Source organism: Dermacentor andersoni, chromosome 9 (genome assembly GCF_023375885.2).
Source record: "Dermacentor andersoni chromosome 9, qqDerAnde1_hic_scaffold, whole genome shotgun sequence".
Taxonomy (NCBI): domain Eukaryota; kingdom Metazoa; phylum Arthropoda; class Arachnida; order Ixodida; family Ixodidae; genus Dermacentor; species Dermacentor andersoni.
Genome location: NC_092822.1, coordinates 67,278,957 through 67,290,614, shown reverse-complemented (window position 1 = coordinate 67,290,614; position 11,658 = coordinate 67,278,957). Strand labels below are relative to the sequence as shown.

Sequence of the window (11,658 nt, the reverse complement as noted above, 5' to 3'; positions counted from 1 at the left end):
TCGATATCCTCGTCTTCCTGACTACACTCAGAGGCGCGGGGGGGGGGGGGGGGGGGTTGACAGAAGACGTATGGGCCCCGGGGGGCCAGACGACCTAGCTACGCTACTGGCAATAACATGGATTGCTTACACACTACAGGGCGACATGGTATGTTGAGTCGTCGACGCCACTTTCAACGTCCATATTTTCGCGGTTAGTAACGCTGGCGCCATCTGTCAATCGCTTCTATAACGACACCGCGCGCGCGAGCCCGGCGAGCTGCCGGTTCCGGCCGGCGCGATTCTCGGCCGGTTCGCCGGCAATCACGTGCCGGCGTTCTGCGGCGTCCTCTTCGGGCGAGGCGCGAGGGAGGAATAATAGTCGTTTTCTTTTTTTCGCCGCGCAGCAGGCGACAGATGTTGCGGGCCTCGCTGAGCGAGGGGTTGTGCAGCGCGCCGCTCCCGACGACGACAACGCGTGTTTGTGCAGTGGCGGCGGTGCGAAGTGTATCGCCGTCGTAACCGGCACCACGCACTTCTCCGATAGGGAGTTCGAGCGCGCGCTCGACGTCGGTTACGCGCGCGTGTCGATATAACGGCCCGTGCGCGGCGTCGCTTACTTGTGTGGTCCCGCCGTCGCCGACGCTCTCTGCGGCGTTTCGGCATCTCTAGTCGTCGTCGACGGCTTCTCCTCGCCGTCTGCTCCGGAAACTTGGGACGACGTCGCCTCCGACTTCCGTGGGACCGGACACCGTGCGGGGGGCCCATCGGCCGGCTATACGCTCCTACGTCCGTGCTCGAGTTGGATACCTGTTTCAAGCGGCTCGGCTTTCCCTGACCGCCTTTTTCTTTTTTTTCCCCGTTCGAAGTCCTCGTCCACGAAGCTTCTTCGACGGGCCCTTCCACCTACCGTCCAACAAACTGTTGCTGGAATTGACATCGGTAGACCCCCTGGGGTCAAGGAAGTAACGGACGATCGTCGTGGTTGTTCCGGAAGGTGAGATACAAGTTTGCTAATTTGACAGTTAACGTCAAGCGTGAACGGGCGGCTGCGCTTGAGAGAGAGCTCGGCTTCTCTAAGTAAAGCTGCGTTAGCTTTTTGGCGCGGGAATAGATTCCCGGACGATGATATTTGAACTCTCTTGCGCGGCGACCGAGGCGTCGGGTGACAGCGCTCACGCGGTCGTAACACGGCCAAACACTGACCTCAGTATAAAAAGTCTTTGGGTGAAGTCTCAATGACCGTTTCCTCCACTGACACAAGACTGCAATGAACAATCAGTATTCAAAAAAATTTATGATGGTTTGAGTGAATGGTTACATTTCTTTTTTTTTCTATGTGTGTGTGCGTTTCTGTGGAAAAAGCGGCAGCTAGTAATGCTCTTCAGTGGCACAGCATCCCGTTTGTCGCAAAAATATAGCATTTACTTTAAATTTACTACAGTTGAAAGTGTTACTGCGTATTTTAATTGTAGTCCTGGGGGAAAATAACGTTTTTCGTACGTCATACCGCAAGCAAATATTTATATAATGCGCGGTGACCGACCTTACCCTCCCTTTTTTATTTTGTTACAGCATCCTTATGCAAATGAGCACCACCGTTACCAACCGGTTTCGAGACTGCGCATGCAAAATGTACTTCAAACAAACATACCAGCGAGAGAACGCAGGAAAGTGTTTAAACGTACTTGCAGTGGTGAAACTAAACCTGTGCATATTTAGCCTGCTAATCTTCTATTGGTATTGTTTTTCTTTATTTCTAGCAGATCAAATAAAGATCGTTTATTCAAGCTGGTCATTGCAAAATGAACACAAAGAAAACAATAAAATGAGAGGCTTGGCTTTCTACTGAAATTTTATAGCGTTGTATGACCGTTCGAATATTGCACGGAGCATAACAGCTTAGGTGTGAGAGAGATAATAAGTGAGGTTTGACTTCCGCAACCCCTAACAGGGACAAAAAAAAAAAAAAAAACAATGTTCAGCTTGACTTCTCTGTCGCATTCATTACCACTGTGGTTATCTGCGTGGTCATTTCATTTGCACTTTAGCTTCGTGCGGTTGATGCGGTGCCGTCGTTTCTATAGCAACTGGACAAATAAAGCTTCATAAGGAGTTGAATATGGTACTGAGTTTAAAAAAGAGGCCAACTCATAGTGGTGACTGGCTGTGATCCTGCCCACAGGCAGGCAATGACACATTTTGCAACGGTGATATGAATACCGCTTTTGTTACTTGGCTCTCTCTCTCTCTCTCTCTCTCTCTCTCTCTCTCTCTCTCTCTCTCTCTCTCTCTCTTTTTCTTTTATTCGGAAATGATAACTAATTTGTACTTCACGTACACATTTAAGGCTCCTTACAAAGATATATATGCGGACAAACTGGGCAGCCAGTGGCGATCACAGGTTGTACTGTTCACCTTTAGTGCGGGAACATGCAAATAAATTAGAAAACTGTCAGGATATTTTGTGCACGTGCGTTTTGTGTATAAATAGTAACTTTCTTTTGTACGCCTCATTCGAGCTCATATATGATACGCACATAAACGCACAAACGCATCCTGATCTGTGCTAATATATTTACGTCGCTTTTATATTCGCACTTTTCAAGCGGTAAATAGTCCGCCTAACGAACTATACGTCTTAGAATGTTTTTTTCTAGTTGTCAACTATACCAATCGGGTGTACATGTCAAAGCTTATAGTGAAACAGACCGTCACCCTTGGCACGCGCTTTACTGAAAGCTGATGCAAGGAAACGTGGCCAGGTATTGCAAGATCAGTTTCCCATCTTCATAATCGTACTACCGGTCCCTAGTTTCAGACAAGCAAAATTCTTTCATCCATTCGTTCCTTGTGTACTTTCCCCTCACCCAAGTCTCCCTCGTGTTCCCGTTGAATTGTTTGCCTCGGTCACTTCGATATGTTCGCGGTCCTGTGCTTTGTAAAGAAGGACCAACAACAGTGGCGGCCACACATTGCAATCGGGATGCTCTATCGGCTCTTGCACAGTATATATAGAAATCTATTTCTTCAAAAGTCACCCCGAAATTATCTGAACAGGCTCGTGATGTGTACTGCGTTTCTGCGTTACGTGCTCGACTTGTATATCTGCATTTATATGAAGGCAGATTATTCGTCGGAACAATGAAATTAGCTAATTTCTAGGCATGCCATTTGCTTTGACGTAGATGCAAGAGTGAAATAACACCGCTAACAGGGTGCAGCCCTGCGGCTTGCTTCGGCAGGCAACCTGTTGCTGAGTGACACGAACGTCCCGGTAGCAGATTAACGTACCTGAGCTTGTCATCTTATGGCGATGCGTCAATATTTGCGTGAATTCCTCACTGGCGACTTCTGTTTCTGATCTACCTTCGGCTCACGCATCAAGACGATCCCTTCTCCTAAGGCATTATTCCCGTTCAGATGAGCTCAAGTGCGATGTGAAGATGGTGCGATGCGTTACTGTCGCGCTCGTGTGAACGCCGCTTTTGATTGTGGAGTTAAGCGGTCGCGTGCCGTTTTCCGCGTTTATGTAGTTGCTTTTTACAAAGTGCGTCAAAGTGCTCTAAAGTGCATCACATACTTAACAGCGTCTGCACAACGAGAAAAACTGCGCAGAATTTTACTTTAAGAACATAATTTTAAGACACTCTCAGCACTATTTGTCATAACTGCGAAGAGATTCACTGGCGACTTCAGTACTAGTTTGTATAGGCGTCTCATTTACTGATAGGCAGGCATGGCTGTATGTGTCAGGTGTGAGAATGACTTGCGGCATAATTTTGCACAACTAATCTGACTCTCTGTACTATGCTGGAGAAACATGCGTGCCACTTGACGTGCCTCTCTAAAGAGCCACAGCGCATTTTGATTGTCGTTGAAGCACACTGCAACTTCGAGTTCGCTGCGTGTACTTTTTCGCAGAGAATCATTTGAATTCGAAAAGTGTTCTTCGTCGTTAAGTGCAGTAGGTAAGTAAGCAGACGCAGTCCAGCCTATGTGGGCACATAGTCGAAATTACACTTGCATCAAGTACGTCAACACTATCTTTTAGAACACATTCGGAAACACCGACTTCAATTGTTTGCAGTTTACTGTTTCTTGCGTGACCTTTCTTTTGTTGTTTCCCACGTCAAAAAACAAAAAAATAAACAAAAACAGCGAGGTATAGAAAACGCCGATCTCTCACCTCGTTTACTTCTGCTAGCAACATAGAGTTGATTTATTTTGCACAAAATAGCATGCATTGGCTGACAACCTTGTGCGGCAGTGAAGCGGGAGGTACGGGGGCGATAGCTTGCGCACATGTCCTACTGCGTCAAGTAGTCCGGCATTGTTTGACTGGTCTTTATGCTTCTTCAAGAAGAATACCAAGTCAGCGCAGCTTTGAAGTGTGACGATTCCGCATTTGCCGAACCGCGGAAGTAAAAAAGAAAAGCGAGACAATAAGTCAAATATGTTGTGCGTTACTGCGTGACACCCTATATCGGCGCTGCAGTGAATACGACGTTCGTGATGTTTTGTATCCCGAATGCGAACGAGGAGGCTTCAGGAGCGATGTTACCCGTCCCCGCTTTGTGCCTCCACGGATCTCCCTTCAGGGCCGCAGAAAGTGAACCCCCGAGTATGGAACACTCATCATCATCGTCCGCGCCCCACAATGCGCCACAAAGCGCCCCCCCCCCTCTTTTTGGGCACTTGGAGCTCGAATCTCCACTATGCACACACACACATTGTTCTGCGCCCATTCGTGCTTTGATTTCGATCTCGTCCTGGAGACGGGCGCTCCCTGCAGTACTCGGGCGCTTTCTCCTTTCGGCCATGCGCATCCATCCACTCGCCGTTTTTGCTCTTTTTTCGCTGCACCGACCCGACCGGTTGGGTGAGGCGAGCTCGCGCGCATTTTGCCGACCGCCGCGCCGGGCTCAGTGTATGTATATTCCCTGAGCGTCCGCTCGGAAGCGAAAGCGACAAAGCAATACAAAAAAGAAAGAAAGAAAGAAAGTAGGAAAGAAGACCAGAAGGGAATATCAACGCGAGACGAAGGAAAAGAAAAAAAGTAGGGTTACGACACAGCGACGTCCAGTGCACGAGAAAAGCCACGCTTTAGGCAAGCCCTAAAATATATGAGAACGTTTTGACCTCTCGCCTCGGAGAGAATTGACGTGGTGGGCGTTGCCAGATGCATGATGCCAGGGTCTGTTTGTGCGATGTTGTTTATTACACGAAGAAACGGAAGTACAGAGAAGAACATTCACGTGAACCCCGAAAGGAGACATTCCTAAGCGCCTCCTGAAACAGCATGAAGCGGCTCCATTTGTGACTGCGACTGGGTACGCTATTATGCTTGTTAGACCTAGGGCGCAAAACGAACGATGTACGTAAGCCGAACGATCAAATTTAACGTTATAAATGGCGAATGCAAAGACCTTGGCGTGCGATCGTCCTACTATAAATGGAAATTATAATTTGATCCAATAATACGATAGGTTACAATATATTACACTGTATTTGTCAAGCCGGGGCTTAGTGTAGCATCCGTATATATGCAGAACCGTATTCCATGTGAAGTGCAATAGTTACACACAGGATTACACACAGGATTCGCAAATGTACAAGAGTAAAAATAAATACAGTAGGGATCACTACGGAAATATACGTACACAAAGTTGAGAACAGTCCTACTGCATTTGCTAGCGTTGTGGGAATCAACATTAAAAATTAGGCAACATGCAAAAACAGAATGAAACGCAACCTGGTAACGCAGGATCGGCAGAACACTAACTTATCTTTCGATATTTCGTCCAGTAAGATGTTATTCCGTTCAAGCGTGTTAAACTAACAGGGAAGTTTACAGGAGATTGATTGAAATCGGTACGCAGTCCGACAAAAACGGTGTAGACCAAGCGGTGCCACGGCGTACATTGTACTTACTTGCACACGACTTCGAAGGTTGGAGAGTGTCAACATACCGGCATTGTTTATTCTAATAGCATTTTGTACATAAGAACTAACCTGAAGGCATGAAGATTGGACGCTTGAATGATGTTAAACTCGGAATGACAATTTTCTGTGCGGGCATGCCGTGGTATGTTAGCAACTTACCTTATCGCACGTTTCTGAGCGACAATAATCTTTGATAAATTATGCTTCGTACTTACGTGTGCCCCAGACAGTGTGGCAGTAGCTAGGCATTGGAACTAAGAATGCGTCGTAGATAATTAGTTGAATTCTTGTTGATAGCACGCATCTTTGACGACATAGCACACCAATCACTTTGTTCATTTTGATCGTATTTTATTAATTTGTGCGTCCCAATTAAGCGATTCCGGGAAGGTTACTCCGAGACACTTGGTGCTACGCACAATATCGATATATCTGTCCTAAAACATAAGCATGTTATATTTTATTTTTAAATGCCGGTACTTGCTATTTGCCATATTAACTTATAATGAATAAATCTTTATAAATTTATGTTGAACGCGTATAAAACACGTGCTGATTAAGTTGCATACGGAGGAATTTTAAATTATGTATTATGTACAACTATGTACGCCAGCAGTATAGCGTATTTTCACCCACGTCCCAGCGTAGCACTATGTTACGCTACGTGTAGTATACTGAAAAAACGATGGAGTGCCGGTAAATACTATTTATGGGAGCGATAAACAACAAACAATAAATGATTGAGGACCTTAACAGAGAGCGTTTAAGAGTGGGGTTGAAGATTAATATGCAGAAAACAAAGATAATGATCAATAGCCTGGCAAGGGAACAAGAGTTGAAGATCGCCAGTCAGCCTCTAGAGTAAGCGAAGGAACACGTTTACCTAGAACAATTACTCACAGGGAACCCTGATCACGAGAAGGAAATTTACAGAAAAATAAAATTGGGTTGTAGCGCATACGGCAGACATACTCAGATCCTTCCGGGAAGCTTACCATTATCACTAAAAATGAAGCTGTACAATCCACGCATTCTACCGGTGCTAACATATGAGGCAGAAACTTGGAGACTGACAAAGAAGCTCAAAAGCAAGTTAAGGACCGCACAAAGAGCGATGGAACGAAGAATGATAGGCGTAACGTTGAGAGAGCAAACGGGCATAGCCGGTATTCTAATCGACATTAAGAGAAAGAAATGGAGCTGGGCAGGCCATGTAATGCGTGGGTTAGATAACCGGTGGACCGTTAGGGTTACAGAATCGGTGCCGAGAGAAGGGAAACGCAGTCGAAGACGGCAAAAGTCTAAAGTCTAGGTACGGTGATGAAATCAATAAATTCGCACGCGCAAGTTGTGAATCGGTTGGCGCAGGACAGGGGTAGTGTGGAGATCGGAGGGAGGGGCTTTCGTTCTGCAGTGGACTTAAGATGGGTTGATGATGATGATGGTGAACTACTTTTGTTTTTCATAATTAACTCCGTCTCTTTCATAACTTCATGATTAAAATATTCGATTGTTCCTGACGGAGTACGTTTCGTTTGTGGTCTGTCATAGTGCACGCACTACTCTCTCTTAAAAAGCTTACACCCTTTGAGGCTTATCTTGTCCCACAACAATAATCGTCGTCTGCGTTGCTTGCGTTTCCTTTCTTGAGAACTCGGCGCTCGCTACTTTCCCGTCCAGAATGCTGCGTCACGCTGATAACGCGCAAGCCGTTCGTGACTTGGAAGTACCGGTCTCGCAGCGTTAAAGAAAGGACATGCGGGCAAGACGGATCACGATTGCTGTGGGACAAGATACGACCCAAAGGGTGTAAACTTTTTTTTTCAGAGTGCAGCAAGTGAGACGAGCATGATTTGTAGCATCTCGATAACTGACACTGCTGGCGTTCCGAGAAACGCGACTGTTTGTGAAACGGAGACTGCCCCCCGCATTCAGAAAGGCAACCTAAGTTGAAGCCCATGCTTGACTTGATCTAAGTGACTCCTATCGTGAACGCGCCGAAGGACACGCAGGGAGTGTCTTTGGGCTCGTTAACGCCAGGCGTCATCTAAATCAAGTCAAGGATGGGCTTCGACGAAAATTGCATTTCTGAATACGGGGGTGCGTCTGCCGACAGGTCAAGGCCACGGTCGCGGACGATTGCAGGTAGACTTGAGCGTTGGTTACTCGCTTGCGTTCGAAACGTGCGATTTCTTATCGTACATACAGCGTCTGTGTAGCGGCGTCTTTCAAAGCCCGTCCATGCGCACATGGGGCGGTGCTGTGTGCAAACAGGCATATACATATACGATGTGCTCAGCGCTAAAACAGCTCCTATCGATCGCGCTATCTTTGGGTGACGAGAAAGAGGCCACTCGAACCTGTCCACAAGTCTCGCGACTTTGGTGGTGACAGATCGGACTCATGGGACGTGCCTGCGTTGAAGGACGAATGCTACAAGAGAGAAATCGCCTAAGAGTGACATGATATGGCAGCCTACGGACTGCGAGTGGTTAATTATGGATGATTAGTTCCACAGGCCGCTTATATGCGGCTTTTTCGCGAAGGAGCCATGCAGGCGTTTATTGGACCATAACATGCCGTATAGCAAATCATGCTTTAAAAAGGAGAACACGAAACAACAAGGCATATATGAAGGTGTGGCTCGAGGTCTGTTTGGGTAACGGTGACACGGCTCAGCATTGTACGTCTTATATGCAGATTCTTTAGCCAGAAGTGTTCCTTCACTGTAGAAGCCTACTATGTGAGATAGGCAAGGCTAACCCTTCCTCGTTGGAATATTTTCTATAAAGTGAAAATCTAATATCACGTGCACCTGAACGACGAAATACAGAGAAACTTAAAGAAAAAGAAACTCGTGCTGGAATTTTTGGCAACGGGTAGAAGGTTTCTCTCATTAACCGTTGACATCTCAAGGTGCCGTCAGCAGCACATAGTTCTTCTGATTTCTTGATTCGCAGTCATAATGGTGTGAAATATGGCCACAGATTAGCCGAGGAACATTTTTGTGTCACCCAAGGCAGGTAGGTGATACTACGCACTAGGCAGACCGCTCCAAAGGTGCACTGAGGCCTAACCTCAGCGCTATATGATGCATGGACATTTGTGGAATAACAGGAGGAGCCATATTTATGTGCGGCACAAAGTCTACAAATTGTGTCATTAGCATTGCTGCTACTCGCGTTTCTGAGAATAATTTTGTTATCTCCTTTTTTTTAGACGTCCGATATTTCCTGTAAAAGATTATGATTCGTACAGGAATCATTTGTCCAGAAAGAGGCAATGATAGGAAGCAGCTTGGCAGGCCTGAAGTGCATTACTCTAGCCGAACAAGATGAATGCTAAAGAAAAGAAAGACGCTTGACGGGATCAACATGGATGTTAAACGGTCAGTACAACGGGAGAGATTCGGTATTGCGGGGACGTCACGGCTTCGATGTGTCGGCCAGCAGGCCCGAACTGCTGCTAGAGCGTTCGTTATCCTGTTCTGCTAGCCGTGGTGTAGAACAGAATTTCCTCTACAATGATTCGTCACGGCAGCTCTACTTTCTACATCTGGCTTCTGCGTGCTTCAGTACGTAAGCTGCGCCGAACGTATACAAGGGATAACGACAAATAACTTTCCTGTTTGGTATTAACTGCGCAACAAGACAGGCTCTAGGAAAGAAGGCCAAGCAAGCGCAAACTTTTAACTGGTTTACTTCAGGAAAAGTTTGACACCTACGTACATCATCGTCAGATGACCACGCTGGTGGTGCAACTGAACACCACAAATACAAAAATAAACAGACAAGAACTGCTGAAGGGTTGATAACAATTCTTTTCAGTTTAGATTTTCCCTTGTGGTTTTGAGTTCCACCACCAGGCTGATCATGTGACGATGAAGTAATTAAGTATCAATTTTTTCCTGAAATAAACCAGTTAAGAGTTTGCGCTTGTGTCGTCTGTTATTTCTCAGTTCCCGTGTTGTTGGGCAGTTAATATTTATCAGTACCAACTCGCCTAGCTGTCAGTACTCCTGTTACAACTTTAATTTTCTGAGATAAGAGTAAATGTCATCGTTTTCGCTCCTATGTGGAAAGCTTAAGTCTTCTGAATGTACTAATAAGCGCCGCAAGAACATTGCTAAATGTATTTCACACATTGTTTATATACTATGAACCCGTTTAGCAAGGCATATCTGGGCTAATATGGCCGTTGCATCAACATTCGTTTACGGTAGCATCAAGCGCGTCACGACAACTGTTGGGTCCGTCGCATCTAACCTCTATTGCAGAGGGTGCGGGCGCTATCCTGTTTTTACAGAAACATGGATAGTTTCAACTAGTAATAACCAGCTGACGCAAGAATTATAGGGAAGATTTTCCGTATTAGGAGAAAATGGCATGCTTGCGTCAACCATCCTTCTGTCGTGCTATACATGATGGGAAATTTGCGTTTCTCCATTACTAACATACGTGCACGTTTGGCTTTAAGTTTCTAAGCTTCACGATTTACTGTAGGTATCATTTTGTTTTAAATGCGCAAGCATTTCTATGCTTACCCAATGACGAAAACCGTCCGTCCGTCCGTCCGTCACGTAAAACAATCGCTTTCAATATAGGGCCCACAGCAGCGAACAAATTCACACCTTCGTGCTGCCTCTAGCTTCAGCGCGATTTAAGCGGTGAGAACGCGAAGCTATTATAGCATTCGCCGTGCATTGCCTCCAGCGCAGATCGCCTTTAATGTAGGGCCCGCGCGGCCGCGCCAACGCAGCCTCCGCCGAAGTAGAACGCCCCCCCCCTCCCTCCCCTCCTCCCACTCGGAGCCTTGCACGCGACGCTGGAGAGAGAGAGAGAGGGGACGGCGCGCTACCTCCCCGATATCCCTCTCCCCTCCCTTGCGCGTCCGCACCATACGCAGCCGCCGACCGTGTACGGTTCATCACGGTTGATAATGGTTCGACGTGATGGATAAGGCGCTAAAGCGCGATAACGGCTTATAATAATATACTACCCCTCCCGCGGAGCCATGTGCGTGACGGAAGACGCCGCGCTTCCTCCCCGGCTTCCTCCCTTTCGTGCGCGAGATCGAGCCGCGATCGCCCTAGCACGCTTTCGCCCGCACATACAACATACTATAAGCGCGGCGACGATTTCGTCGCCCTTGGACTTTATACAGAACTTCACGGCGACGGCGACGCCGACGGCAGAAATGCGCTTGGAGTGCCCATATATCGCGATAATAAATAATTTTAATATGTTAAAGCAACCCATACATACTGTGAAAGAAAGCCACGTGAAAGCTTAACGCGCGCCCACTGCACGGCACTCGGGTTCTCATCGAGAGGATACGAATCGGACCATGCGCTGCCAACGGGTCAACCTAAACGCGACAGTGGCGTGTAGGGACGTCAGTGCGAGCAGCGCTCCTCGTTCCCTTTACGCAAGCTGTATCCCCCTTATCTCCCGCCCCCCTCTCTCTTTCCCCGCAGGTGGTGAGGTACTGTCGCAGCTATACGGGCTGTTGTTCTGGGGCCAACCACATGTGCTTTTAAAAGCGCAGGACGCCGGCCATGAATTCACATTGCGTCGTCTTTTTTTTATAACTCCCACTGTGTTATGTCTGCGTTATTCGGTTTCCATTTTGGTACGTCGTTTTGACAATGGTTGGTTTAACGTTGTTTGACCTTGGTTGGAGAATGAGAAACAGCAGAATGGTTAAGAAAATTAGATTCTGGTGCTTCACGTG

At 47.0% G+C, this 11,658-nt stretch overlaps 1 protein-coding gene across 7 annotated transcripts in view; it reads left to right on the top strand.

The window, feature by feature from the left end:
- Positions 1–332: 332 nt before the first annotated feature.
- Positions 333–11,658, top strand: part of axo (axotactin) — a 196,996-nt gene continuing 185,670 nt past the window's right edge. For 5 of the 7 annotated variants that reach the window (XM_072284212.1, XM_050176084.3, XM_050176080.3 and 2 more), the window contains exon 1: positions 334–976. The gene's annotated coding sequence lies outside the window, so the exon portion shown is untranslated. Of the gene's footprint in view, positions 977–11,658 lie in introns of all 7 variants that reach the window. The other 2 variants (XM_050176086.3, XM_050176087.3) reach the window with 2 other exon arrangements.